At 43.3% G+C, this 27,336-nt stretch overlaps 1 protein-coding gene across 1 annotated transcript in view; it reads left to right on the top strand.

Moving 5' to 3' along the window:
- Positions 1-27,336, top strand: part of TUBGCP3 (tubulin gamma complex associated protein 3) — a 1,295,126-nt gene that overhangs the window by 616,339 nt on the left and 651,451 nt on the right. The window lies entirely within an intron of this gene.

The following is a 27,336-nucleotide window of genomic DNA, read 5'->3' as shown; positions in this document are numbered from 1 at the left end:
CTCAGGCTTAGTATAACTTTTTTCTCTATTTAAAGTCAAATATTTCACTTGAAAAATTGATATATTTTTTTCTATGTTATAGTAGTTTGTAAGTTTCTTTAGTTGTTAAACCCCTTATCTCATCCTTTGTTGTGTTTTTGTGCTGTGTTGGCCGTCGCCCCTTAGTCACTAGGCCTTCTGTTGTTCCCTGAACTCGTTTAATTTAGAGAGTTCTTCCCTTCTCCCCCCCTTTTAAGGACAGTTGTTTAAGTTAGAGGCTCTCCTTTAAGGTCTTTATTAATATAATTTTTAGTTTATTATTGTAGTGTGTCTTTTTGTGGTACTTCAAAATGTCTAAGGTAGTTAAAACCTCAGGGTTTAAAAAGTGTGACTCATGCTGTCAGAAGATGTCTCTGACAGATGGGCACACTAGTTGTGTTTACTGCTTGGGGGCTCTGCACCTGCAAGTCTCTTGCTCTATTTGTCATGCCTTTAGTCCAAGGGTCCTGCAGGAGCGGAAAAACAAGCAAATCCTCCATGGATTGTTAAAACAGGATTCTCCAGCTAAAGCATCTCCAGCCAGTGAAATCTTTGAAACCAGTCAAGCTGTCGGCTCCATATTCGGAACCAACCAGTGAGCTTGACAAACCAAGTGTGTCGGTGCCAAAGACCACTCCTCCATCGGCTCAAACTGTTACTTTGGAGCCGTCTCGGAGCCACAAATGAGCTAGGTCTCCTTCATTGGAGCCGATTCGCTCAGTGCCACAATCACCCTTCCTTCAGAGCAAAGCCAGTCATTGCTCATCTTCCCACTCCTCTCGATCCCCAAGGTTATCAGATCAGGATGTGGAGAGAGTGGTCAGTAGGTTGCTGAAGTCACAGGCCCTTGCTAAAATGCTTTAGAGTCCACCTCAACAGGCTTCGGCTCCATCCGCTTCGATTTTGATTCCTCCTTCGACTATGCTTAGTTCGGAGCAGGAGTCCATGGACACTCCGATAGTGGTTCCTTCGGCTCCGATGACATTCTCTACAGTTCCGACGTTGGATCCGATTACCTCTGTTCTTCCTCCCATCGAGGTATCTGAGTGCAGAAGCTCTCTCATCGGCTCCGAGGGGGGAAGTGGCATCGGACCCTTGTCTGACCCTGCTCTCCCTCTCAGAGCGTCGGCTAAGTTGAGCTTTGCTCCCACATCGACCTCGGAGCCGTCATCCTCGGCCCAGAGTGGGATTCCTGTCTCTTCGGAGCCGGAGCCCTCTTTGTATCGAGACTGTGATGCCTTCGAGGTCATGCGGAGAGTGCCCCACTATCAGTCCCATCTGCTCCGTCCCCCTCGGTGCCTGTGACAACCTCTGCTCCTCCTCCAGCCCCAAAGCGTAGGGAACCTATGCCCCAGGACACCCCATTGGGTGAACCCTCTTCTTCTGAAACCTCCCCAGAGCATTCTGAGCAGACTTTCCGGAAGAAAAAGTGCAAGAGGAAGCACCAAGACTCCCCTGAATCTATCACCTCAGATACAGACCTGGATGAATCGGAGGGATCCCCAAGGTCCCCCTCTGAAGATGTTTCCTTTTCGGACATCCTCGAGATTCTTAGGCAGAGGCGTAGCTGGACTTCCCTAGCCCCCTCAGTGGACGAGACTGTATACCTGGACGCATTTGGTTCGTGACCTTCCACCTCCTCGGTGTCTCCGCCTTTTGATCCACTCATGTCTGTAGTGTCTCGAAAGGCTTGGTCATCTCCAGATTCCATGGAACCTGTCCCGAGGAGACCCAATAAATTTATCACAGCTTCCAAGACAAACAAATCCTGACTAAAGGTGCCCCAGTTCATGCCACGGTGGTAGCAGCAGCCACAAAGAAAGAGTTAGCTGAAACCTCCTTATCTGTCCATCCACCGAATAAAGACTCTCATACAATGGATAGATATGCGAAGCAAATGTTTTCATCGGCGACCTTCTCCCTGAAGTCCCTGAATTATCTTTCCCATTTTACTAGACTTCAGAGGGATCTCCTAAAAGAGCTTGGAGATACCCTACAAGATCCCACAGCTGAGGGAGCTTCAGCCAAGGTAGCTACCCAGCTGGCGACTCTAAATTCAGTAGTCAACTCCTCCATGAGGCTTATTTCATGCGCAGCCGATGGAGCGAACAGAGCTGCAGGAACAGGAGTGGCTCTTAGGAGACATTCTTGGCTGCGGTTGTGTCAGTTTGCGGAACCTTTCAGAGCGTCCTTCACCAATACCCCTTTGATGACTCCTCTCTCTTTGGGCCTCAGATAAAAGACACGCTTATCAGGTGCCAGCAGGAAGGCAAGACACTTTCTGATGTGGGAGTCTGTTTTTCCACTCCTACCAGACCATATCCAAAGGGTCAGAAGGGTGGAAAGATGTGGTTTCGAAAATCCCAGGGACCCTTGCCTGATGCACGTGGTGAATTTTCCTTCAGGGGCAGAGGAGGAAACAATAACAATGGCAGAGGGGGGTCTGCAAAATTAGGGTGACAGAGATACGTTCTCCTCCAAACCCTATCAACATCCCTGAAGGGATGCCTGACTGCTCAACTCTGGAGACAGTCGGCGGAAGGATTTCATTGTACCCAATCGCCTGGCAAAATATTACAAAAGACAAATGGGTACTATCCATTGTATCCAGAGGTTACAAGATTCCCTGCCATCAACCCCCTCTTGTTTCAAAAAAATCCATCCCAGATGTTCCACCCAATCTAAGGGATCAGGCAGTCACAGAAGTTTCAAGACTGCTAGAAAAAAGAGCCATCCAGGAAACCTCCGCAGACCAAGTAGGATCTGGAACTTACTCAATATCCTTTTTAGTGCCTAAAAAGACAGGGGACTGGAGACTAATTCTGGATCTCAGCTGATTAAACAAATCTGTACAAAAAGAAAAGTTCTGGATGGTGACACTGCAGTCCATTCTCCCCTTTCTGGGTCAGGACAATTGGATGTGTGCCATAGATCTTCAGGACACGTACTATCATATAAAAATGAACAGACGGTCCAGGAGATTTCTATGCTTCCGGCTAGGGGCCAGTCATTACCAGTTCAGAGCTCTGCCCTTTGGTCTCACCACAGCCCCCAGAGTGTTCACCAAATGCATGGCAGTAGTTACGGCTCACCTGAGACGTCTAGGATTCCAGGTGTTTCCTTATCTGGACGACTGGCTCCTCACTGCTACCACCAGGCAACAACTTATAGAGCCATGAGATTACACCATCACATCCTCTGCTCAGCTAGGCATCACAATAAACTTCGAAAAATATGCCTTGTTGCCCTGTCAATATGTTACATACATAGGAGCAGAGCTAGACACAAGAAAAATAATTGTAAAATTGCCTCAGGAAAGAGTTTCCATTATTCGACAACAGGTGTCACTTCTCCTGAGGAGCAAAATAATTCAAGTCAAATATGTTCTTCAAGCTCTAGGGTCCATGGCAGCAGCCATTCTTCTAGTTCCCTTAGCACGCTTTCACATGAGAATCCTTCAGTGGCTTCTTTTCACACAATGGTCCTTCCAGGAATTACCCATGTCTCACATGATGCTAATTATGGAATCTTGCAAAAGACACCTTTCCTGGTGGATGGTCTCCCCACTAGTGACTCGGGGCAGACCTTTCATGGAATCCCATCCGGTTGCCACAGTGACCACAGACGCTTCCCTGATAGGGTGGGGGGGGCATTATCTAGGGAAAACAGTCCAAGGCACTTGGCAACCTCACGAGTACCACTTGCACATCACCGTCCTGGAGATGAGAGCGGTGCTCCTAGCGTTGCAAGCTCTTCAAGACTCTCTCCCTGCCGGGACTATTGCAATACATATCAGTGGTTTGGTACATCAACAAACAGGGCGGAACCAGGTCTTACCCCTTGTGCCGAGAGGCCCTCAGACTGTGACAATGGGCGATTTCCTCTCAACGTTTTCTGACAGCAACGCCTATCCCTGGTACAGCCAACGTAATAGCAGACAGGCTCAGCAGGGCTATCCTCATGCTTCACGTGTGGTCTCTGAAACAAGAAATTGTGGATCTTATTTTCTGTAAATGGGGCCAGCCTTGTTGCAATCTCTTTGTCTCTCCCCTCAACAACAACAAATGCAGCAGCTACTTCTCCCTTGTTCCTCCTCCAGGTCAGACACCCAGGGACGCTCTAGTCCACAATTGGCCTCAGGGACTCCTTTATGCATTTCCCCCCTTCCCCCTAATTCCAAAAGTAATTCAGAAAGCAAAATTGTTGGGTTGCAAGATGATCCTCATTGCCCCCTATTGGCCTCGACAGATTTGGTTTCCATTCCTTCACCCCCACCTTGTAGCCCAGCCTTGGATTCTGGACCCAGTACCTGACCTCTTGATTCATCAATCAGGCGGGCTACACCAATCCCTCCAATCTCTCAAGCTCACAGCTTGGTTACTCCACTTCCAATGTTAGCCAGGCTCCCCAATATTTCCCCAGCAGTGCGTGATATTATTGTTTCCTCCCATAAGACAACTACAAGGAAAGTTTATGCTAGCAAATGGAAAAGATTCTCTTACTGGACAGAATCCAGGAATTTAGATCCTTTTACAGCTCCTGTACATGAGATTTTGGATTTCTTAGCAGAACTGTTTCAATCTGGTGCAGCTGCTTCTACCACCATCAGAGTACAACTAGCTGCCATTTCAAATTTTCACATCGGAGTTTCTAACTCAAGCATAATGTCTCACAAACTCTGTAAGGCCTTCATGAGAGGTACATCTCTACTTAGACCCCCAGTGAAAGAGCCCCTTCCACCTTGGGATCTCAATTTGGTTCTGGCTTCCTTGATACTGCCACCCTTTGAACCAGCAGCATCATGTTCTTTGAAATTTCTCTCTTGGAAAACTCTCTTCCTAGTTGCTATTACTTCTGCCAGACGTGTCTCAGAACTTCATGCACTATGTGTTCGCCCTCCATACCTAGTTTTTCACAAAGACAGAGTTTCTTTGAGAACCAACCCATCTTTTCTACCTAAAATTTGTTCAGAACACAATTTGAATCAATCCATTGAACTTCTTGTCTTTTTCCCTAATCATTCCAACAAGGCAGAATACAGATTACACCAATTGGATGTGCATAGACAACTGCTTTTCTATCTCCATAGAACTAAAGAAATGAGAAAATCAGGTCAGTTGTTCCTTTCATTTGCTAACAACAAACGAAGGCCTTCCAGTTTCTAAAGTAACCTTGTCAAAATGGTTGACACCATTGCCCAAACCTACCATTGGTGACAAAAAGATCTTCCAGCAAAACCCAAAGGTCATTCAACCATGTCAGTGGCTACTTCAGTATCGTTTCAATCTAGATTGCCCATAGATTCAATTTGTGCAGCAGCTACTTGGGCAGATCCTCATATATTTATCTCTCATTACAAAGTAGATGTGGTCTCCCGGGGCAGGGCTTCCTTTGGTTCCGTGGTTCTGAAAAGACTGTTCCAATGAGCCACCCAGGATTGAGGTGCTAGGGACGCTGTCCCACCCAGCAAGAACGAAGGCAAGATTGGACAACTTAACTTAAAGAAGTTATGTACTTACCATAACGTTCCATGTAGTTGTCCTCTATCTCGCCTTCCTTCTTGAGATGAGTTTTTTCAATGGTTTCACTGGCTAACTTGTTTTGTTATTAGTTGCTTCCCAAGCAAACCATGACAATTTACTGTATATCCAGGTGTAATAATAATGGATTATCTTCTATAATTATGTCTAGTGTGAGCTATCTCAAACGAGATCTGGGTAGCTGATGCTGGGCATTCTGGGTTAAGGGGTAGCCTCGGGCCAGTAAAGAGCTCTCGAGCTATCCTCTGCTCCGAACCCATCCAGCAAGAAGGAAGACGTGATGGAGGACAACTAACATGGAACGTTATGGTAGGTACAGAACTTTTTTTTGTGTGATGTCAGTAATTTGCCTGAATGATGCCTGTGCAGCAGGTAAGGGTGATAAAGGATAATGAGAGAAACATACTCACAAGCGAGGAGAGTGTGTTGAGCAGATGGAAAGAGTACTTTGAGGGGCTGATGAATGAAGGGAATGAGAGGGAGAGAAGGTTGGATGATGTGCGGATAGTGAATCATGAAGTGCAGTGGATTAGGAAGGAGGAAGTAAGGATAGCTATGAAGAGGATGAAGAGTGGAAAGGCTGTTGGTTCAGATGACATAACTGTGGAAACATGGAGGTGTTTAGTTGAAATAGCAGTGGAGTTTTTAACTAGATTGTTTAATGAAATCTTGGAAGGTGAGAGGATGCTTGAGGAATGGAGAAAGTGTTTTGGTTCCGATTTTTAAGAATAAGGATGATGTGCAGAGCTGCAGTAACTACAGAGGGATTAAATTGATCAGTCAGAGCATGAAGTTATGAGAAAGAGTAGTGGAAGCTAGATTAAGAAAGGGAGGTGATGATTAGTGACCAGCATTATGGTTTCATGCCAGGAAAGAGCACTACAGATGCAATGTTTGCTCTGAGAGTGTTGATGGAGAAGTACAGAGAAGGTCAGAAGGAGTTGCATTGTGTCTTTGTGGACTTAGAGAAAGCATGTGACAGGGTGCCTCGAGAGGAGTTGTGGTATTGTATGAGGAAGTCGAGAGTGTCAGAGAAGTATGTAAGAGTGGTACAGGATATGTACAAGGCTAGTGTGACAGTGGTGAGGTCTGCGGTGGGAGTGACGGATGCGTTTAAGGTGGAGGTGGGATTACATCAAGGATCAGCTCTGAGCTCTTTCTTATTTGCAGTGGTGATGGACAGGTTGACAGACGAGATCAGGCAGGAGTCCCCGTGGACTTTGACGTTTGCAGATGACATTGTGATCTGTAGTGAGAGTAGGAAACAGGTGGAGATATGCTCTAGAGAGAAGAGGAATGAAGGTCAGCTGGACTAAGACAGAATATATGTGTGTGAATGAGAGGGAGGATAGAGGAATGGTGAGGATGCAGGGAGTAGAGGTGGTGAAGGTGGATGAGTTTAAATACTTGGGATCAACAGTTCAGAGTAATGGTGAGTGTGGAAGAGAGGTGAAGAAGAGAATACAGGCAAGATGGAGTGGGTGGAGAAGAGTGTCAGGAGTAATTTGTGACAGACGAGTACCAGTAAGAGTGAAAGGGAAGGTCTACAAGAGGGTCGTAGACCAGCTGTGTTATATGGGTTGGAGACAGTGGCATTGACAAAAAGACAGGAGTTAGGGCTGAACGTGACAGAGTTAAAGATGTTGAGATTTGCACTGGGTGTGATGAGGGTGGACAGGATTAGGAATAAGTATGTTAGAGGGTCAGCCCAGGTTGGAAGGCTTGGAGACAAAGCCAGAAAGGCAAGATTACGTTGGTATGGACATGTGCTGAGGAGGGATGCAGAGTATATTGGGAAAAAGATGCTAAGGATGAAGCTGCCAAGTAACAGGAAAAGAGGAAGGCCTAAGATAAGGTTTATGAATGTGGTGAGAGAGGACATGCAGGTGGTTGGTGTGACAGAGCAAGATGCAGAGGACAGGAAGAAATGGAAATGGATGATCCGCTGTGGCGACCCCTAATGGGAGCAGCCAAAAGAAGAAGAGTAATTTGCCTGAATACACTTCTGGATACTTCTTCTTCTGGTGTCGTTCTAAGGGGATCCAGTATTTGTCTGCCTCGGGTGACATGATCGACAGACCACGATGCTTTGCCAGAGATGACCTGCAACTGTCGCCCTTGGGATTCCGGATACTGGCTAAGGCTCTTGGCACCCCTATAGTGCCTTTTTTAGGCAAGATTCAAATGACAAATTCACCACCGTAACAGGTACAAGCAAGCAAAATCTGAGGGTAATGCTACTCAATGCTAGAAGTCTAAACCTCAAAATGCGCTCACTTGAGGCACTCCTTAAAATGGAGAACATCGACACCTGTGCAGTGACAGAGACCTGGTTCAAAGCTCCAGAGAGCACCCCTGCATTACCAGGCTATAATTCATACCACACCTTTCAGCCACCTAAACCGGAACGAAGCACTAAAGGTGGAGGCGTGTCCATATTCATTAAGGATATCCACACCTCCAGGCTAGTTGCACAGCATAATGCATCCGAGATTATCCAAGTGCAACTAACTCTGGGCAAGACTGCAATCCAAATTGTAGCTTGCTACAGACCCCCCACCATGCTGCAGGAGTCCCACTCCTCATTTCTTGATACACTGGAAAGTATTAGGGTACAACCTAACACCCTAATAATGGGCGATTTCAACTATCCCACCATTACCTGAGAAAACTACTCGTGTACCAACTCTTTTGCTCAACATTTTCTGGAATTCATAAATTCCAATGCCTTGGGTCAACTTTTTCACACCCCCCACCAGGGGCAGCAATATCCTAGACCTGTTCATTACCAACATGGGCAACCGGTGATCTGAAGTAGTTAACTTCATTTGCTCAGCAACCTCTGAGTATCGGATCCGATCCGGATCCGAGCCAGCAGCTTTCCAAGCTAAAAGATCCGAGCTCCAAGCTCCTCCCCCTACCCATAATGCCCTGCCATCTCCCTCTAACCCTCAGATCTCATTTGCCGCGGCTTCTCTAAGCTTCTCAGAACGAGCTCCGAGCATAGTACTGAGTTTAGCATTTAAATCTTAATTTTCTGTCAAACTTTCTCTAACTTTGTGTGTGTGAACTCCCTCTTATCTTTCTAGCCTTTTTGGGTAGTTTCTTAAACTTTTTTGGTTAAGTTAGATTTATTCCCCTCCCCCCTCTGCGTGTGTGAAGGTGTGTGCTTGTGGGCCTACTTTTCTTTTCTATAATGGCTGAAGGCCCTAAAGCTATTTTCTCTAAATGTACCGAGTGTGGCCATAAGCTGTACCCAGCGGATGGCCACACTCGGTGCGTCCTGTGCCCGGGGGTTGATCACCTTTCCTCGGGCTGCACTATTTGTGCAGCCTTCAACCCCAGGGCTTTGAAAGATAGGAGGTCGAAGCTTATTCTGGCAGGCCTTTTACCCCCGGATTCTGCTTCGTCCTCCACTGTGGCGCCAGCCGTACCTGCGGCTGCCCCACCTGCCTCTCCTGATCCCCTGGCCGGGACTCAACCTCCCTTGCTGGCCCAGGAGGAAAGGGATGGCAGAAAGAAGGACAAAAAGGATAGGGAGAGAGAGAAAGGAAGGCATCGCAGCCACAAGAAGCGGTCCGAGTCGACCCCTTCGGCACCGCCGTCCAAACAGCTTGCCTCTCCCCTTAAGGTCTCCGGGCCTTCCCCCTCCCGTCTCCGTTCCCCACGTTTCTCCCCAGAGCCGGAGGAGGAGACCCGGTCGCATTTGAGGTCATCTAGGCAGCCTTCCCAGCCGGCTTCGGTGGCCTCATCTGAATCTACCAGAAGTTTATCGGACGCAGACATGGACCAGATGATGCGTCGATTTCTCCAGGCCCAAATGCAGATGGGAGTGCTCTTGCCCCCCCCCCCCTCTGGGGGGGGAGCTCGACACCTTTTTTTGCCCCCATTGCTCCTTCTCCGACCCGCTATCGGGGTTCAGAGCTGTCAGATCCGACTAGCTTCGAAGCCGGGGTAGGGACGGCGTCGACAGCGTTTCCTACATCGGCACCAACTGTACCCTCTAGTCTGTCGGATCCGAGCTTTCGGGTCCGTGAGCTGAGCGTCGGATCCGGAGGGGTCAGTGGGCCTTCGGCTCCATTAAGGTCGGGGCACACTACCCTTTTGGATCCGATGATTGGGGTCACCTTTGGCGCCGGTCCGCACCTCGGATCGGAGAGGACTGCTTTCGGATCCAAGGGAAAGCAGTTCTCCCTCAGCATTCGACGTCGTGGAGAGGGTCCTTTCGAGGGATTCGAGGCCCCAGGCTCTTGCTACGGATCCAACCGCCATTCCCACTCAGACGGGCCTGTCTTCCATCATCCGGCCCCAGGGACAGCCTGCGCCTATGTCCCAGATTGTTCCCGTAGAGGAACAGGACTTTGTTGGTGAGGCCTCTTCGGACAGCCCCCCCGAGGAGGTCCCTCACAAACAAAAGTGCAAGAGGAGGCACTTGGACTCACCTGAGTCCCTCACGGAGGACGCAGACTTAGAGGAAGGGGAAGGTTCCCCAAGGTCACCCCCCTGAAGATGTCTCCTTTGGAGACATTATGGAAATGTTACGCGTTAGAGGGGGGTGGTCTGCCCAAAAACCTTCCTCGGATGAGTCTGTGTTTCTGGAGGCATTTGACGCAGGCCCATCTACCTCTTGGGTGTCCCCTCCCGCCAACCCCCTGGTAGACCTCATAACTACCAGGGCATGGAAGGAGCCAGACACTGTTGAGCCAATACCCAAGAGACCGGACAGGATCCTCAGCCCTCCCATGGACAGGACAGTTTGGAGCAAGGGTGCCCCAGTGGATGCCATGGTGGTGGCGGCTGCCACTAAAAAGGAATTAGTACAGGAGAGTTCCTCGGTGCATCCTCCAGAAAAGGAGTCTCGGATAATGGACCGCTTGGGAAAGCGGATGTTCTCTTCAGCGACCTTCTCTGTAAGGTCACTGAATTATATGACACGTGATTCGGCTCCAGCGGGACCTCATTTAAGAGCATGCTGGGTCACCCCCAGAGTCCATGTCGGCCGAGGACAAGCAGACCTTCTCGGCTCGAATGGCCACTCTCAAGTCATTCACCAACACATCTATGCGGCTTCTCTCCCATGCTACGGACGGAGCGGCTAGAGCTAGTGGAACGGGCGTCGTCTTATGTAGACAGGCCTGGCTCCTTCTCTGTGATTTTGCGGAACCCTTCAAGGCATCCTTCGCGAATGCCCTTTTTGACGGTTCTATGCTTTTCGGCAAAACCTTCCGCGATACGCTTCTCCAGAGCGAGAAAGACGGGAACACGTTGTTTGCCATCAGGATCCCCTTCTTGGCTCCTCAGAGGTCCTACTCCAGGAATCAAAGAGGACAAAAGAAGATGTGGTTCCGGAAAGCTCAACAATCCCGTTTCGCTCCGGATACCTCGTCCTTCAGAGGCAGAGGAGGACAGGGTGGACACTGGCCCAGAGGCAGAGGGGGTCCGAAGAATTTAGGGTCGAGAGAACCTTTTTCGGATCGACCCGCGCAGCAGCCCTGAGGGGTTGCCCGGCTGCCCCTCTCTGGAGGCAGTCAGGGGGCGCTTCTCGGAACACCTAGCAAATTGGGAGTCCATTACGACAGATCACTGGGTGCTACGAATCATATCCAGAGGCTATTCAATTCCTTTCCTATCTTACCCTCCCCGATCAACAAGACTCCCCGATGTTCCACCTGATCAGAGGGAGGCAGCAGCATCAGAAATTCGAGGGCTGCTAAGAAAAAGAGCTCTCCAGCGCGTCCCCCCCCCGAGCAATCCGGATCAGGCTTTTACTCCAGGTTCTTGCCAAAAAAGATGGGGGACTTGCGACCCATTCTCGACCTGTCCACACTGAACCTGTCAGTCGCCAAAGAAAAATTCCGGATGGTCACTATTCAGTCCATTCTCCCACTCTTGCAGGAGAATGACTGGATGTGCTCGATAGACCTCAAGGATGAGTACTACCACATTCTTATGGGCAGACGATCCAGAAGGTTCCTCCGCTTTCGGCTGGGAGCCAGCCACTATCAGTTCAGGGTCCTACCCTTCGGTCTCACCACAGCCCCCAGGGTGTTCACCAAGGTCATGGCAGTTGTAGAGGCCCACCTGAGGCTTCAGGGAATAGAGGTCTTTCCGTACCTGGACGACTGGCTCCTAACCACCCCCACCAGGCATCAACTCTGCTCAGGCAGGGACTACTTCTTACACCTAGCCCGCCACCTAGGGATCATGATCAACCACAAGAAATCCTCCCTTCAACCTACTCAAATTTTGGAATTCATTGGGGCCAAGATAGACACTACACAATCCAGAGTCTTTCTGACAGCGGACAGTCTAAGCCTTCACATTTTAGACCTCTTGCAATCGTCAGCTCCCTCAGTGAAACTAGTCCTGAGGGCCCTGGGATCCATGGCAGCGGCCATCAGTCTGTCACCTTTCGCTCGCCTGAAGATGAGAATCCGTCAATGGACATTGCAAGTTCAATGGTCCATTCTTTTTCACCCCCTGTCGACACCTATTCCCCTCAGCAGGATTTGCAGGGAGTCGCATCTTTGGTGGCTCCGCTCCAGAGATCTCCAAGAAGGCCGCCCCTTCATTATACCCCCTTCCCAAGTCACGGTGACCACGGACGCATCTCTCCTCGGGTGGGGGGGGGCATTGCATGGGCAGATCCATCCAAGGCACTTGGACTTTCACAGAGACCTCACTGCATATCAATGTTCTGGAGATGAGGGCGGTGCTTCTAGCATTGCAGGCTCTCCATCCCCTTCTTCCTCCAGGAACTATTGCAATTCAAACAGACAACATGTCAGTGGTCTGGTACTTAAACAGGAGGGAACCAGATCCTATCCACTTTGCAGGGAGGCAATGAGAGTATGGGAATGGGCGATATCCACCAACCGCTTTCTCATAGCAATGCACATTCCGGGTCGGTCAAACATCTTGGTGGACAGGTTGAGTCGAACGATCCTCTCACCTTACGAGTGGTCTCTGAACCCAGCAGTAGCGAAACAAATCTTCCTCGATTGAGGTCAACCTTGCTGCTATCTCTTCGCCTTGCCTTCAAACACAAAGTGCTGCGAGTTCTTCGCTCTGATTCCCCCACCAGGGGAAGCCCCCAGAGACGCTCTAGTTCATGCTTGGCCATCCGGTCTTCTGTATGCTTATCCTCCTCTTCCATTGATGACAAAATTCTTGCAGAAAGCTCGTCGGTTGGGGAGCAGAGTTATCCTCATAGCCCCATTCTGGCCTCGTCAAACCTGGTTCCCTTACCTGCGGTCTCATCTAGTACATCCTCCCTGGATCTTAGATCCCAATCCGGATCTGATCTCTCATTCTTTAGGATTGAAGACCCCCGACCTGGACTACCTCAAGCTTTCAGCTTGGTTGATCCAGTTCCCTTAATGGCTAGGACTCCCGGTATACCCTCCTCGGTTAAGGCCATCCTGGTGGCCGCCCATAAACCGTCTACTAGGAAAATCGACAAGAGTAAATGGAAACGTTTCTCTGTCTGGGCAGAGCACAGGAACTTGGACACCTTCACGGCTCCTATCCCAGCAGTTCTAGACTTTCTTTCCCATACCTTTGATCAAGGAGCTAGTGTTTCTACTATTAAAGTTCAGTTGGCAGCTATTTCCCACTACCACATTGTAAACAGTTCAGGGCCCCTAGCATCCTCCAAGATATGCAAAACATTCATGAAAGGAACCTTTTTGTTAAGACCCCCTATTAAAGATGCAGTGCCTCCATGGGATCTTACCCTAGTTCTTCAAGCTCTGACTGGGCCTCCTTTTGAACCCACGGCTTCAGTCGACTTAAAATATGTATCTTGGAAGACGGTCTTCCTGATTGCCATTACTTCTGCTAGAAGGATATCGGAGCTTCACGCTCTTTGCAGTAAGCCTCCATACATCATCTTTCATAAAGACAGGGTCTCCCTCAGGACTAATCCCTCTTTTCTGCCCAAAGTGGCTTCAGAAGCCAATATCAACCAGTCCATCAATCTACCTGTCTTCTTTCCAAATTTCCAAAACAAAGGAGAATGCAGACTTCATTGTCTGGATGTTCACAGACAGTTACGTTTTTACTTAAACAGAACAGCAGATCTTCGAAAATCTGATCAACTTTTTGTTTCCTTTGCAAAATCCTGTCTGGGGAAACCAGTCACTAAAGTAACCTTAGCTAGATGGATTTCCCAGTGCATTCTCCTAGCATACGAAAGTTCTGGTCGTCCTGAGCCCCTGAGAGTGCGAGCCCATTCTACCCGATCAATGGCTACTTGGTCAAGGGTTTCTTTGAATGACATTTGCTCAGCAGCTACTTGGGCTTCCTCTCATACCTTTATTACACACTATAAATTGGATTTAATATCCAGAGGACGTGCATCATTTGGCTCCGCAGTGCTCCGGAGTATCCTTCCATAAGGGCCTCCCAAGTTGCTGGTAGCTGGGGACTCTGTCTCACAAGTTGCTGAGCAAATGAAGTTAACTACTTCAGATAAAGAAGTTATGTACTCACCATAATGTTCCATCTGAGTAGGTAACTTCATTTGTCTGCAGCCTACCCTCCCTCCATCCCCCGGACCCTTAGTTCGTTATCAAAGGATCAGGATATGTCCTTGTTCAGTTGACATCACTGGAACGTATTGTAATCCTTTCCTAGGTTATAGAATTTCTATTGCCTTTTTTCTGGCAAACTCAATCTGAGGGTTAGAGGGAGATGGCAGGGCATTATGGGTAGGGAGAGGAGCTTGGAGCTCGGATCTTTTAGCTTGGAAAGCTGCCGGCTCGGATCCGAATCGGATCCGATACCCACAGGTTGCAGACAAATTAAGTTACCTACTCAGATGGAACGTTATGGTGAGTACATAACTTCTTTTTCCACATCAGAAGTCAATTCCTCGTTGGTCAGATCCGACCACAAGCTAATCACCCTAGACATCCACATCCCGCCCCCACCCCCAATTAGGGAAATCATCATAAAAAACTTCTCCAAAGCCGACTTCACACTTCTTAAGACAGAAGTGGCAAACTTCATGACACCCATGCAGACTGACAATAGAGGTATGACTGCTGAATCCTACACAAATGCACTTTATAAGCACTTACACGAGTGCATGGATCATGCTATCCCTAATAGAACCAAGATGCTATCCTCCAAAAAAAGGAAGCCAATCTGGTGGTCCTCTGCCATTAACAAACTCTACATCAGAAGAAAGAAACTGTTGCAAAAAATTGTAAAATCCCATGACTGGTGGAACTCCCTGGTCAACCTCAGTAAGAAGCTGAGATCTCTCATAAAATCCTCCAAAGCTAGTTACGAAAACAAAATTGCCACTGACTCTAAAGACAACCATAAAGCATTCTATAGCTATGCCAAGAATCTCAATGGCAACACTCAGATCTGCTCTGAGTTGCATCACAATGGCACTAAATATACAGAACCAACTGATATTGCCAACATCCTGGCAGATAGGTTCAGTGCTAACTTTACCCCCCTCTCACCCCCTAGAGGGCCCATCTCTGTACCGGAAGAATGCAAAGTTCCTGTAATCACGGCTGCACAGGTAAAAAGCACACTCTCCAAAGCCACGAACACAGCATCCATAGGACCTGACAATATCCCAGGCTGCGTTCTACACGAACTGCAGAATGAACTGGCACCCTACCAAAGTACCATGTTCAATCATAGCCTCACCTCAGGCTTTGTGCCCACTGAATGGTGCACCGTGACGGTTATCCCACTCCACAAAGGGAGCCACGATGGACCCCGGGAACTACCGCCCCTTTAGCCTGACGAGCCTGGTCTGCAAGGCCATGGAACATATCATCATGGAACTCATAAACAAAGACATTGGTAATCTCCAAACTCTGGACCCTACCCAGTTCAGATTTGTAAAAGGCAGATCGTGCCTCCTAAACCTGATTGACTTCTTTGAAGCAGCCAACAAAGCCATAGATGAGGGTAAGGTGGTTCACACAGCTTATCTAGATCTTGCCAAGGCTTTCGACACCATCCCCCACTCTTGAATTATAGATAAACTCACTAAACTAGGTATAAATCCCTATGTCATAAGATGGGTTGCCAACTGGCTTACGGACAGAACTCACACCGTGAAAGTAGCAGACTGCAAATTCGACTTCAGACCAGTGACAAGTGGAGTACCACAGGGTTCAGTCCTAGGTCCTCTCCTGTTTACTATCTACTTCTTTGAAATACAGGCTAACACAGAAGGTCTTTGGCTAACAAAGTTTGCAGATGACTGCAAGCTAGGAGCCATAATCGAAACTCCAAAAGATGTGGACATAATACAAAAGGGCCTCACTGAGACAGATGCCTGGTGTCAAAGCCATGGCCTGAAGCTCAATGCCAAAAAGTGTATTGTCATCTCCTTTGGTAAAAATTATGTGCCCATGAACTACCACATAGGCGGTAGTCTACTTAACACCGAAAGTGTGATAAGAGACCTTGGGACACAGGTGGACAGTAGTCTCTTCTTTGATAATCACATCGCCACAGTAGTCAGGAAATCCTTCTACGTGGCACACCTTATCACAAAAGGTTTCTCATCCAGAAAAAAAGAGATCATTGTATTCCTCTACTCATCACTCATTAGACCCATTATAGAGTACAATGCCCCTTTTGGTATGTACCTCACAAGACATCTACAACAACTGGAAAGGCCACAGAAATACCTCACAAAGAGGATTACTGGCCTCAAACAGATGGCCTACGCAGACCATCTCAGAAAACTCCAGCTTTACTCCGTCACATATCGCCTACTTAGAGGCGATCTCTGCCTAACATACAAAGCTATGTCAAACTCAGAGCTGTTGGACATGCTCCACTTAAAGAAATCCAATCCCTCCGAGCTACACGCTCTAGAGACCTAAACCTTGTCACCACAATAAACAGAACATGCTGGAGGGATAGATTCCTGTCCCAGAGACTTCCCATACTCTGGAACAGACTACCTATCTGTGTCAAACAGAGCTCCTTATTAGCACTCTTCAAGAAAAATCTTGATGATTGGATGGGAAATAGGAAATTCACCCCAGGGATCACTTCTGTGGCTCTGCTCGACAGGGGCACAGGAAAATAATTTTCTTGGGTGGCGAAAGCCAGGGTAAATTTTTGGCTAGGCTTATGTAGGTCCTAGGGCCAATAAGACTAGTACCTACCTATGAACCTAAACTTGCTTTAACTCCAATTTGCATAAATGTACATCTGTTCTATACATATTTTAACTCTAAAGGATACTGTGTTTAGATGACTGAAACACATTTAAAGAAACGGAAAAAAAATAATCTTCATTTCTGGCTTTGATGGTCTTCTGTCCTTTTTTAACCAACCCAGAACTTGCTAAATAGTCCATTCAAATTAAGCCTTACTCTGTATTGTCTTAAGTCACTGCTGAGATATTGGAAGATCCGCCTTAGAGTCTGTCTTTTCCTAGATGTTACATATATAATTAGTCTAATACTCGAACCAAGGCAGAAAAACAAACTGATAAATCCACGAAACAGGAACAATAGCAGGACAGCAGCACAAGAAACAATGGAAAAATGAAAACTTTAATAAAGTAAAGAGCTTTTCGCTTGAATAAAATAGACAAACTTCATCAGACAAATAGTATCAGTGATACAGACCTTAAATGCGTAAAACAATTAAGCACTCAGTTAAGCAATATAAATAAGTAACCTCCGTGTAAAGAAAGAAGAGCATTTAAAGAGAACCAACCGCTAAAATCACCTATAGTGCAAAATATAATGCACAATATAACCAGTTCCTGTACAGATACACATAACACAAAATAAATATATAAACAGGTGCTCAAAATTCTGAACACTAAAATCAAGTTAAAAATTAATTATAGACTTAGACAATGTCATCTTGTTAAACTTTTAAGTTTCAATATGCTGTTCAGACTAGGCACAGTGTATGCGTTTAATCTAATCTGCCAAGTAAGTTCGAGTTCTTCCAACTTTAAACCTACTGGACCAGCTCTACGGGTCTGGCATATCTGATCAATTGCTATAAATTTAAAACTATGATCAGGGTTAGAACAGATGTGCTTAGCTAAAGCGTTTTCAGGTTTATTTTTTCTAATAGCATAAATGTGCTCATAGAGGCGATCACGGAGACGCCTCTCCGTTTTGCCAATATAAAAAGCTAAACAACACTGGCACTGAGCTAAATAAATAATCATCCTGGAATTACAGTTAACTCTATACTTCAGGATGTACTGTTGGTCATGCACAGTGAATTTATTAGCTTTTATAATGTATTGGCAAAAACTACAAGATTGACATTTATACATGCCAACAGTCCTACTTGGACTCGGTTTATGCTGTTCAAAAAATGCTTTGATTTTTAGCTTTCCTATAAATTACTGTAGGTTGGTCACCTACCCTTTGAAAAACGCTAGGATCACTCCTGAAAATTGCCCAGTTTTTGCACAAAATATAAAAACAGTCCTTACTATTAATGTTATACGTTGTAATAAATGAAGGGTCTTGTGTTTTAAACACAGGGGGTCTGTTGGCACCTTGTGTTGCGACATTAGTGTCCTCGTGTTGGTGTTGTGTATATGCACTATCAAGTATCGGTCTATAGACACGTCTCAGGCGTTTCGTCGAGACTTCCTCAGTAATGTTGTTGACCATTTGATCTGGCTAGCCCCGGTGGAGAAACATGTTCTTTAAAAAGGAGCATTCAGCATGAAAATCATTGTCTAGGGTAACCATACGAGCAGCCCTCACCAGCTGTCCCTTAACTACAGCCCATTTCTGGTGATGGGGGTGGCAACTAGAATAATGTAAGAGAGAGTTAGAGTACGTACTCTTTCTATGAATTTTGGCCGTAAATTTTTGAATTGATATATATTTATTTAGCATGATATCCAAATAAGCTATGGCCTTGGTGTTAAGTGGATGTAAATTCCAGAAACTGTGTAGACTTGTTGAAATGTTCAATGACCTTATCACTGGTCGTATTGTCACCATCCAGTAATATAAAAACATCGTCAAGGTAACGGGTGTAAAAAATAAATCTTTCCTTATAGTCACAGTTGTTGAACACAAACAGGCATTCCCAATGGGCCATAATGGAGTTAGCAACGCTTGCTGCACAAGGGGAGCCCATTGCAACCCTGACTTTCTGTAAATAAAAGTTATCTGCAAAAATAAAATAGTTGTTATCAAGAATCAAATCCAAAAGTTTGTTGACGAGTGCCAACTCATTGTTAGTGCCACCATTAAGTTTTAAAAATGGACTAACCCATTCCAGGGCAATGTCATGCGGAATGCATGTATACAGATCTTTGACGTCTATGGTAAGAAAGTTGCATCTAGTGTCAAAGTCTAAACCATTGATTCTATCAAGAAATGACCAAGAGTCTTTACATATATGATTAACCTTACCTAAATACTTTTGCAAGACTGCGTCCACTACTTTCACACATGTATACATAGGGGAACCCCTGCTGTCAACTAGTGGTCGCATTGGAGGATTAAGGATGTCTTTGTGTATTTTAGGTATACCGAACAGGTAGGGAAATCTAGGGAATGATGTAAACATATAGTTATAGGTATTCTGATTGATCCTACCCTCTATGAACATTTCCTCAATACTGTTCTTGATACTATTGTAAGCACCATTCGTCTCAGATCTTGAACTAGGTGAATAGGATGGACTATCCAACAAATGTGACATCCGTTCGTTGTAATCATCACAATCAAAGATGTCCAAACCCCCACCTTTATCGGGTTTGCAAATATGGATATCCTGTAGTTTAATAAAGTCAATGCACTCCTTTTCAGCTTTAGTTTCAACACTAAAGGTAGGAAAGTTATGTGCAGACTTAAATTTCTGACGGATGTCCACCTCACACATTAATTCAAAAACATGCAGTAATGGGTGTAAGGGAGGATTGTACACGCTGGAAATTCTAAAGGGATTGTTGTTAACCATGTTGTTACCACCCATCATTAAGTTAAAATTAAGTTTCCTTGTAAATAACTTAATGTCAATGATGGTTTTGACCATATCCAATCTTTGGGCGGGAACATATGTATATCCCTTAGAAAAGACCTCAATTAAGTTGTGTGTAATAGTTACAGAAGAATAGTTGTAAACCTTAAAGTCACCGTCAGCATTAGTTAGTATAACAGGTGGCCTAAAACCTTCAAAGTTAATCTCATCATAACCATTCACACTAATAGAAAGAGAGTTATTCATGCATGCAGGTGAATCACATTCCGGTGACCTAAGATCTCCAAGATTTTCTTCATCATGTCCATTTACTCTGGTAGTACAAGAATTATTCATGCATTCAGATGGAACACATTGATACAGAGCCAACAACAGGGACTGAAGCATTATAAACTTGGAATGGTAAAACTAACTCCTGTGTTGTTTCAAGTTCTGTTTGGGGTTCTGGTTCAGTCTCCCTGATACCTGTTTTGGTCTTGCTCCTAAAAAATTATTGGAGTCTTTAGATCTCAAGTTATAATGGCCCGACCTGTTGTTGTTCGACTGTCTTTCACTCCTTCTAGGGTCCGAATGCAACCCATCAGTGGAGACAGCACTGGTACCAGGAGAGTTGTTCCAAGGGGAAGAGTTATTGTCGAAATTACAACTGGACTTCGAAGGTATTGGTCTATCAGGGTTTGAACATTGAGCCAACCTAGGTGGACCTTGCCAAACCTGAGCTACAGGTGGTGTGGGATAGGCCACCCCACCATTGTAGGCCTTCACATCCCTGTTGATTTTCTTAATTTTACATCTCTGTCGATTTTCTTAATTTTGTTGTTTTTGAGTTTGTCCAAGTATTGATCTATGCTTGTGAACATTCTTGTGTATTCATACTTATAACGGAAAAATTCCTTATCAAGTCTAATCAGTGCGTCGAGTTGAGATACTTGGTTGCTTAAAGATTCGACCGACAAGGAATAATGTTTGATCATTAACAATAATAGTTCTGCACCCTGTTGGTCGAATAACACAAGCAAGTCCTTATGAAAAGCTGAATTTGCTACCAACCCTGTAGGGTATTGGTGTTGTCTCAGACCCTTTGGAATAATTTTACGTTTAAGACCCTCCTGAAAATAAGAAATTTCAAGTTGAGTTTTTTTTAATTTTACCAACAAATTGTCCAAAGTTTTTAAATTGTAAGCAATATCAGCGTACTCACTGTCCTTGTCAGCAGACTGTTGGGCAAAGCCTTCAGACATTGAAGAAAAAGAAAAATTGTCGGCCATCCAATTCTTGATATCCGGAAACTGAGCTCCGTTATTGCTAGAACCTAGTGCCGAAACTGCAGCTGCCATTGGCTCAATGGCAGCTGCACTAGATGCATTTAAATTGGAATTAATGGCAAGAGGTTAAAATCACATTGCTGTCCTGAAAACGAGACATACCATCTGAACAGACTAATAAAGCCGGTACCTCGTCGAGAATAGTTGTACCACTGTCCGGGTTACTCCTCTGCCCGCATACAAGACTCGGTGATCCTGGCGAACGTCTAGCTATGCTGTTAGTTGAAATAGTAGTACAATCCTTAAATGGAGCAGGGTTAAGTGGAAGCAATGCTGTATCAGCGCGTTGGTAGCTCTCTAATTTAACCAATCTTTCCAGTAACATGTCCATACGTTGCATAAGAGCATCCAAGGAGACTTTAGAAGTTGGTTCAGGGCCCTTAGTAGTTGGAGAATCACAAACGCTGACAGCGTTTTTAAAAAGTTCAGGTGCATTACCAAATGAGTTGCTGCTGACACAAGCTTCTGAACCAGACGCCATAAATCACACTAATACTCGAACCAAGGCAGAAAAACAAACTGATAAATCCACGAAACAGGAACAATAGCAGGACAGCAGCACAAGAAACAACGGAAAAATTAAAACTTTAATAAAGTAAAGCACTTTTCGTTTGAATAAAATAGACAAACTTCATCAGACAAATAGTATCAATGATACTGACCTTAAATACTTAAAACAATTAAGCACTCAATTAAGCAATATAAATAAGTAAACTCCATTTAAAGAAAGAAGAGCATTTAAAGAGGTTATATCGTGCATTATATTTTGCACTATAGGTGATTTTAGCAGTTGGTTCTCTTTAAATGCTCTTCTTTCTGTAAACGGAGTTTACTTATTTATATTGCTTAATTGAGTGCTTAATTGTTTTAAGTATTTAAGGTCTGTATCATTGATATTATTTGTCTGATGAAGTTTGTCTATTTTATTCAAACGAAAAGCACTTTACTTTATTAAAGTTTTAATTTTTCCATTGTTTCTTGTGCTGCAGTACTGATATAATTAGGCTTTCCATTTCCCCACACCTGTTTTTGGTGCAAGTCTGGGTGGCCGATTGATTATTCTTTTTGACTTTACTGAAAAGCATGCATTCTGTAAAGCAAACTGAAAATGACCCAAAAATCCTAAATTGACAGCATGTTTTCAGTAGCAATATCTGCAAATTACAAAACAAACAGTATCAGGTCCTTAAAATAACATTTGGAAGTTTTAACAATAAACTGATACCATTGCTTGTTGCTATGACTTTATGTATGTTTTCTGCATGAAATAAGCCTGTTATTACTAATAAATAAATTCTTGTGACTCTATAACCAAACTGATAATTTACTATAGTGAAATAAACCTACAGTGGATATAAAAAGCGTACACACCCTTGTTAAAATGGCAGTTTTTTCTGATATAAAAAATGAGACCACAATAAATCATTTCAAAACTTTACCCACCTTTAATGTGACCTATGATCTGTACAATTCCATTGAAAAACAAACAACTCGGGGAAAAAAATATAAAAAATAAAAAAACGTACAATAAGATGGTTGCATAAGTGTGCACACCTTTAAACTAATACTTTGTTGAAGCACCTTTTGATTTAATTACAGCATTCGGTCTTCTTGGGTACACACCTGCCATCAATTAAAGAGACTCTGATTAACCCCAAATAAAGTTCAGCTGTCCTGCTAGGATTTTCCTGACATTTACTCAGTTTGCCTGCTGTAGAAAAAGCCATGGTTCGCAGGGAGCTTACAAAGCATCAAAGGGATCTCATTGTTGAAAGGTAAATGTCAGGAGAAGGGTACAAAAATTTTTTCACAGCATTGGATATCCCATGGAGAGCAGTGAAGACAGTCATCAAAATGTGGAGAAAATATGGGACAACAGTAATGTTGCAAAGAATTGGACGTCCCTCCAAAATGTCTGGACTTATGGGGTAGGGCTGCAAGACGGAAGCCTTTTCTTACATACGAAAACATCCAGGCTTGCCAAAATTTGCAAAACAGTACATCAAGTCTCCCAAAAGCATGTGTGAAAATGTGTTATGGTCTGATGAGGCCAAGGTTGAACTTTTTGGTCAGAATTCCAAAAGGTACGTTTGGCACAAAAACAACACTTCGCATCACCAAAAGAACATCATCCCCATGGTGAAGCATAGTGGTGGCAGTATCATGCTGTGAGGTTGCTTTTCTTCAGCTAGAACTGGGGCTTTAGTCAAGGTGGAGGGAATTATGAACAGTTCCAAATACCAGTCACTTTTGGCCCAAAACCTTCAAGGCGTTTGCTAGAAAACTGAAGATGAAGAGGAATTTCACCTTTCAACACGACAATGAACCCATGCATACATCCAAGTCAACAAAAGTTTTGGAATGGCCTAGCCAGAGCCCAGATCTAACTCCAATAGAAAATCTGTGGGGTGACCTTAAGAGGGCTGTGCACAAGTGTTGCCCTTGCAATCTGACAGATTTGGAGCACTTTGGCGAGGAAGAGTGGGCAAATATTGCCAATTCAAGATGTGCCATGCTGATAGGTACCTACCCAAGAAAACTGAATGCTGTAATTAAATCAAAAGGTGCTTCAACAAAGCATTAGTTTAAGGGTATGCACACTTATGCAACCAGCTTATTGTATGTTTTTTTGTTTTATTTTTATATTTTTTCCGCTAACAGATTTGTTTTTCAATTGAATTGTACAGGTTATAGGTCACATTAAAGTTGGGAAAAGTTTTGAAATTATTTATTGTGGTCTCATTTTTTTATATTACGAAAACCTGGCATTTTAACAGGGGTGTGTACACTTTTTATATCCACTGTATGTCACTAGTAAATTCTTGCAAGTCTGTAACCAAACTAGTAATCTACTGTAGTGAAATAGAAAGGCTGTTACTTCATTATTGAATCAAACGGAAACCTTGGGCATTTTTCTCCCATGTCAAACTCAAATGAAAGTAAAATAGTAGTCTTACACTGTATAAAATTAATCTTAACTGTTGAATTTTTCTATGTTTGCTCTGTGACCCTCAGGTCATAATTTATTGAAAAGAATTACTTCAGTCTCCGCCGCTGCCTCACATGATTTTTTCTTGCAGTTCATGCCATTTAACCCCTTCCGTACTTCTAAATGCTACAAGGGTTTATCATTAGTGTCTACAAATTTCTTGGATAAATAGTAAGAACTGTTACTGCATATAACTGTAACTAATAATAAATAAACTGATCTTTACCATACTGTTTTATAGCATACTGTACTGTGTTTAATTCAACTTGATGAGCTAGCCTGTAATCTAATAACTCAATTACATAAGTCCATGCCTCTGGTGTGTTCTGATAAACTGCAATTTCTGTTTGAAATATATAAAATATTGTACCATTTATATATACACACATTTGCTGACAGAAGTGAATTGACCTGATTTGGGTGCTTTGTCTATTTTTTACAAGTGTGTGAAGTTTCTTCATATAATAAAAATACATTGCATGATTTTTCTGACATCAGATTTGAATCTGTGGCTTCAGTGACAAGTAGTATTTATACTACACTCTTGGGATCCGAACTTTTGATGGTATTGTCACTTTTAAAAATGTAACATTAACTTTAAATTTTACATTCTATAAAACTAGAAAAACCTCATTTAATATCATTAAATGCTCTTCTGTTTCTTTCAGTATCAAGATATTTGTGCATTGTAATATTTTATTATTGAAATTCAAAGGTCTTAACTGTGTCTGCTGAAACAAAAGAATAACATGAAAAAAAATTTTGCTAAGTCTGTAACTGTAAACCATTTATTTTGTGAAGTAAACTTGACTGTTATTTCTGTTGTACCATACATGTGCTTCCAAAACGTTAAATATATATATCAATTATAAGTCTAGTACTATCATGTAACTGTCACCTTTTTACCTTACCAGCCATAAAAATGAATCAAATTTTTCTTTCTAATCTGTCATTGTTTCTCTGAGAATAAGATACTTTTTTCTGAAAATGTGCTACCTTATCTGCCTGCACTTCACCTGTGACAACTGAATCAGAATGTATTTTGTCTTTAGCTCTTTTCAATCTGCTTATATCTGTAGTAACTGATTTTTTTTTATTTTTGTACATGATCTGCACAATCTGCCTTATCCAGTTTCTTACAAGTATTATTTATTTGTACTTCTGTACATTCTGTAGCATTTTTATTTCTCCATAAAATCTTGTTACTGAAGTCTAAAACAGCATGAAACTGACATGTCCGTACCTAGTGTGGTACTGTCGTATTTAGAAGTGCTTGCTGCTGTAACCTTTGACCCTTCAAATCCTAACGACATTTTAACTGCACATGTGTCCTCTGGTAAAGGTCTGTTTATAACTGAAATTGATGCATCTGTATTAATCAGTACATTGTTCCCTAAATCCTTTCCTGGAAACGGTGAACTGTATCATTTGTCATTTCTCTGTACCTTTTAAGATGACAGCTAAACCATCTGATTTGGTGCTGCACTGCCACACCATTTATAGATATTCTGAAAAGCCTTTTCTGTGGAACTAGTGAAAACACTGACTTGAGCTGTGTTGAGAGTTCTTTATTTTGCCAAGAAGTCTTTGTATTATTTATGCTGGTGTTTACTCTATCAAACTGCCAGAACTGCACTCTGATCCCTCTTATTCCTTTTCAGTGCAATATTTGCACTGGCTTCTGAAAACAAGCTAGAATCTTGTATATTGGTTGAGCTTGTGTCAGGTTGATAAATATTTGCAGTACTGTGACTAAACTCTGCATTTTGAATTACTTGTGATGTAGCATTTACACTGATTTGACTGTAAATTAGAATTTGTTAAAATATTTGTCTGTATTTAAGTCTGAAACCACACTGACATTAGAAGCTGAATATACTGTTGCTTTTGTAATCACAGGTTCATACTGTAAATCATGAGAAAGTGTTTCTGTTACTGCACTCAGTACAGTTTGCTTTTGTGTTTTAACCTTTTTGATTCTAAAAAGATTTAACATTCCTAACTAATAACATTGAAATTTAAATGAACATTTCTGGAACACCATTTTTAGACTGCTTTACCCAATTTATAACTTTAAACCACACATTTACTGCTGCCTTTACTGTAGAAGTACTGTCTGACATAGTTATACAATTTACATTTACTGATGTAGTTAAACTTTTTGAGATTTACTGTCTTTAGCATGGCTGCATTTCTAGGCCTATACAAATAAAATCCTATATTCATTTAATATACTACATTTAAGTGAAACTTGGTCTTACAATAAGTATTATGTTAATTATCTGGATAATCATTATCAGTAAAAACAAAGAAAAAATCTATTTGTTTGAAATATTTTTAGGAAAAAATGTTTCAAGTAATTATTTACATTTTACAAGGTGTCATCTTTATTATTAAAAGAAAATATAGTTAAGGGGCAATTGGCCCATATCTCAAGGATGATTTCAGAGATTAATGTTTTTGAAAAAGAAAAGGTTAAGTTGTTAGATATGTTTAACAAAAAATGTTACCTCGAAATATTATTAAATAGGGTAGGCATGGAAGTAGCTTAATACAGACAAAATTTTGACCTATATTATATAATAAGGATGTACTAGATATTGTCATGTTAATTGATAATAGGTGTAATAAAACAAAAGCCTTGATTTTTCCTTTTGAGAGTGATACATATGCAGTTCTTAAGATCATTAACAGAAATTAGAATTTAGCGTTTACAGAGGAGATGAAAAAAAAACATTTGTGTGATGTACCATTAATGACTTTAAGAAGGGAAAATATTAAGGAAATTTTGGAGAGTAATAAAACTAAATATATTATTAGTATTAACAGAAAGTAAGATGGTTACTGTGTGGCCACTGTAAATATTGTAGATTTATTCTAGATATCCCATATAAGCCGCGGTGGTGCAGCAGTAGCGTTGTTGCCTCACAGCAAGAGGTTCTCCTGTTCAATTCTCGGCTAGAGCGCCTTCTGTGTGGAGTCTGCATGTCCTCCCCACGGTCGAGTGGCATTCAAAAGACATGCGTAGAATGTGCGTGCCTTCGTTGAAGGTTGGGCATCGAGCTGGCACCTCGGCACCCATAAAAAATCTACTGCCAATCATTAGCGGACCGGAGTTCCGCTGTGGCGACCCCTAACTGGGAAAAGCCGAAAGAAAAACAACATTCTAGATATCCCATATGTTGCAGTAATAGGATATGAAAACTGTAGGATGTCAATGTTTTTAATATTGAAAAAGTGGTGTAGTGTACTTGCCTTCAGGTACTACCTGTAATGGATTTTATGTAGGAGAAACAGAGAGAAAATTGAAAACTTTTATGAACATGATTATGTCAAACATAAGGCAATACAAATGCTTTATACAATCATACAGCGTTATATAAGGGATTTAAGTAGTTTTTATTTTTTGTGTTGGAAAAGGTTAAGAAAATTCCTGGGGGGAATGTTGAGAAAGCAAATTGTAGTAACCATGAACTTGTTTGGCAGTTGTAATTAA

Source organism: Protopterus annectens, chromosome 5.part0, assembly GCF_019279795.1.
Source record: "Protopterus annectens isolate FY-2018-M chromosome 5.part0, PAN1.0, whole genome shotgun sequence".
Taxonomy (NCBI): domain Eukaryota; kingdom Metazoa; phylum Chordata; order Ceratodontiformes; family Protopteridae; genus Protopterus; species Protopterus annectens.
This window is presented reverse-complemented; position numbering and strand designations above follow the sequence as displayed.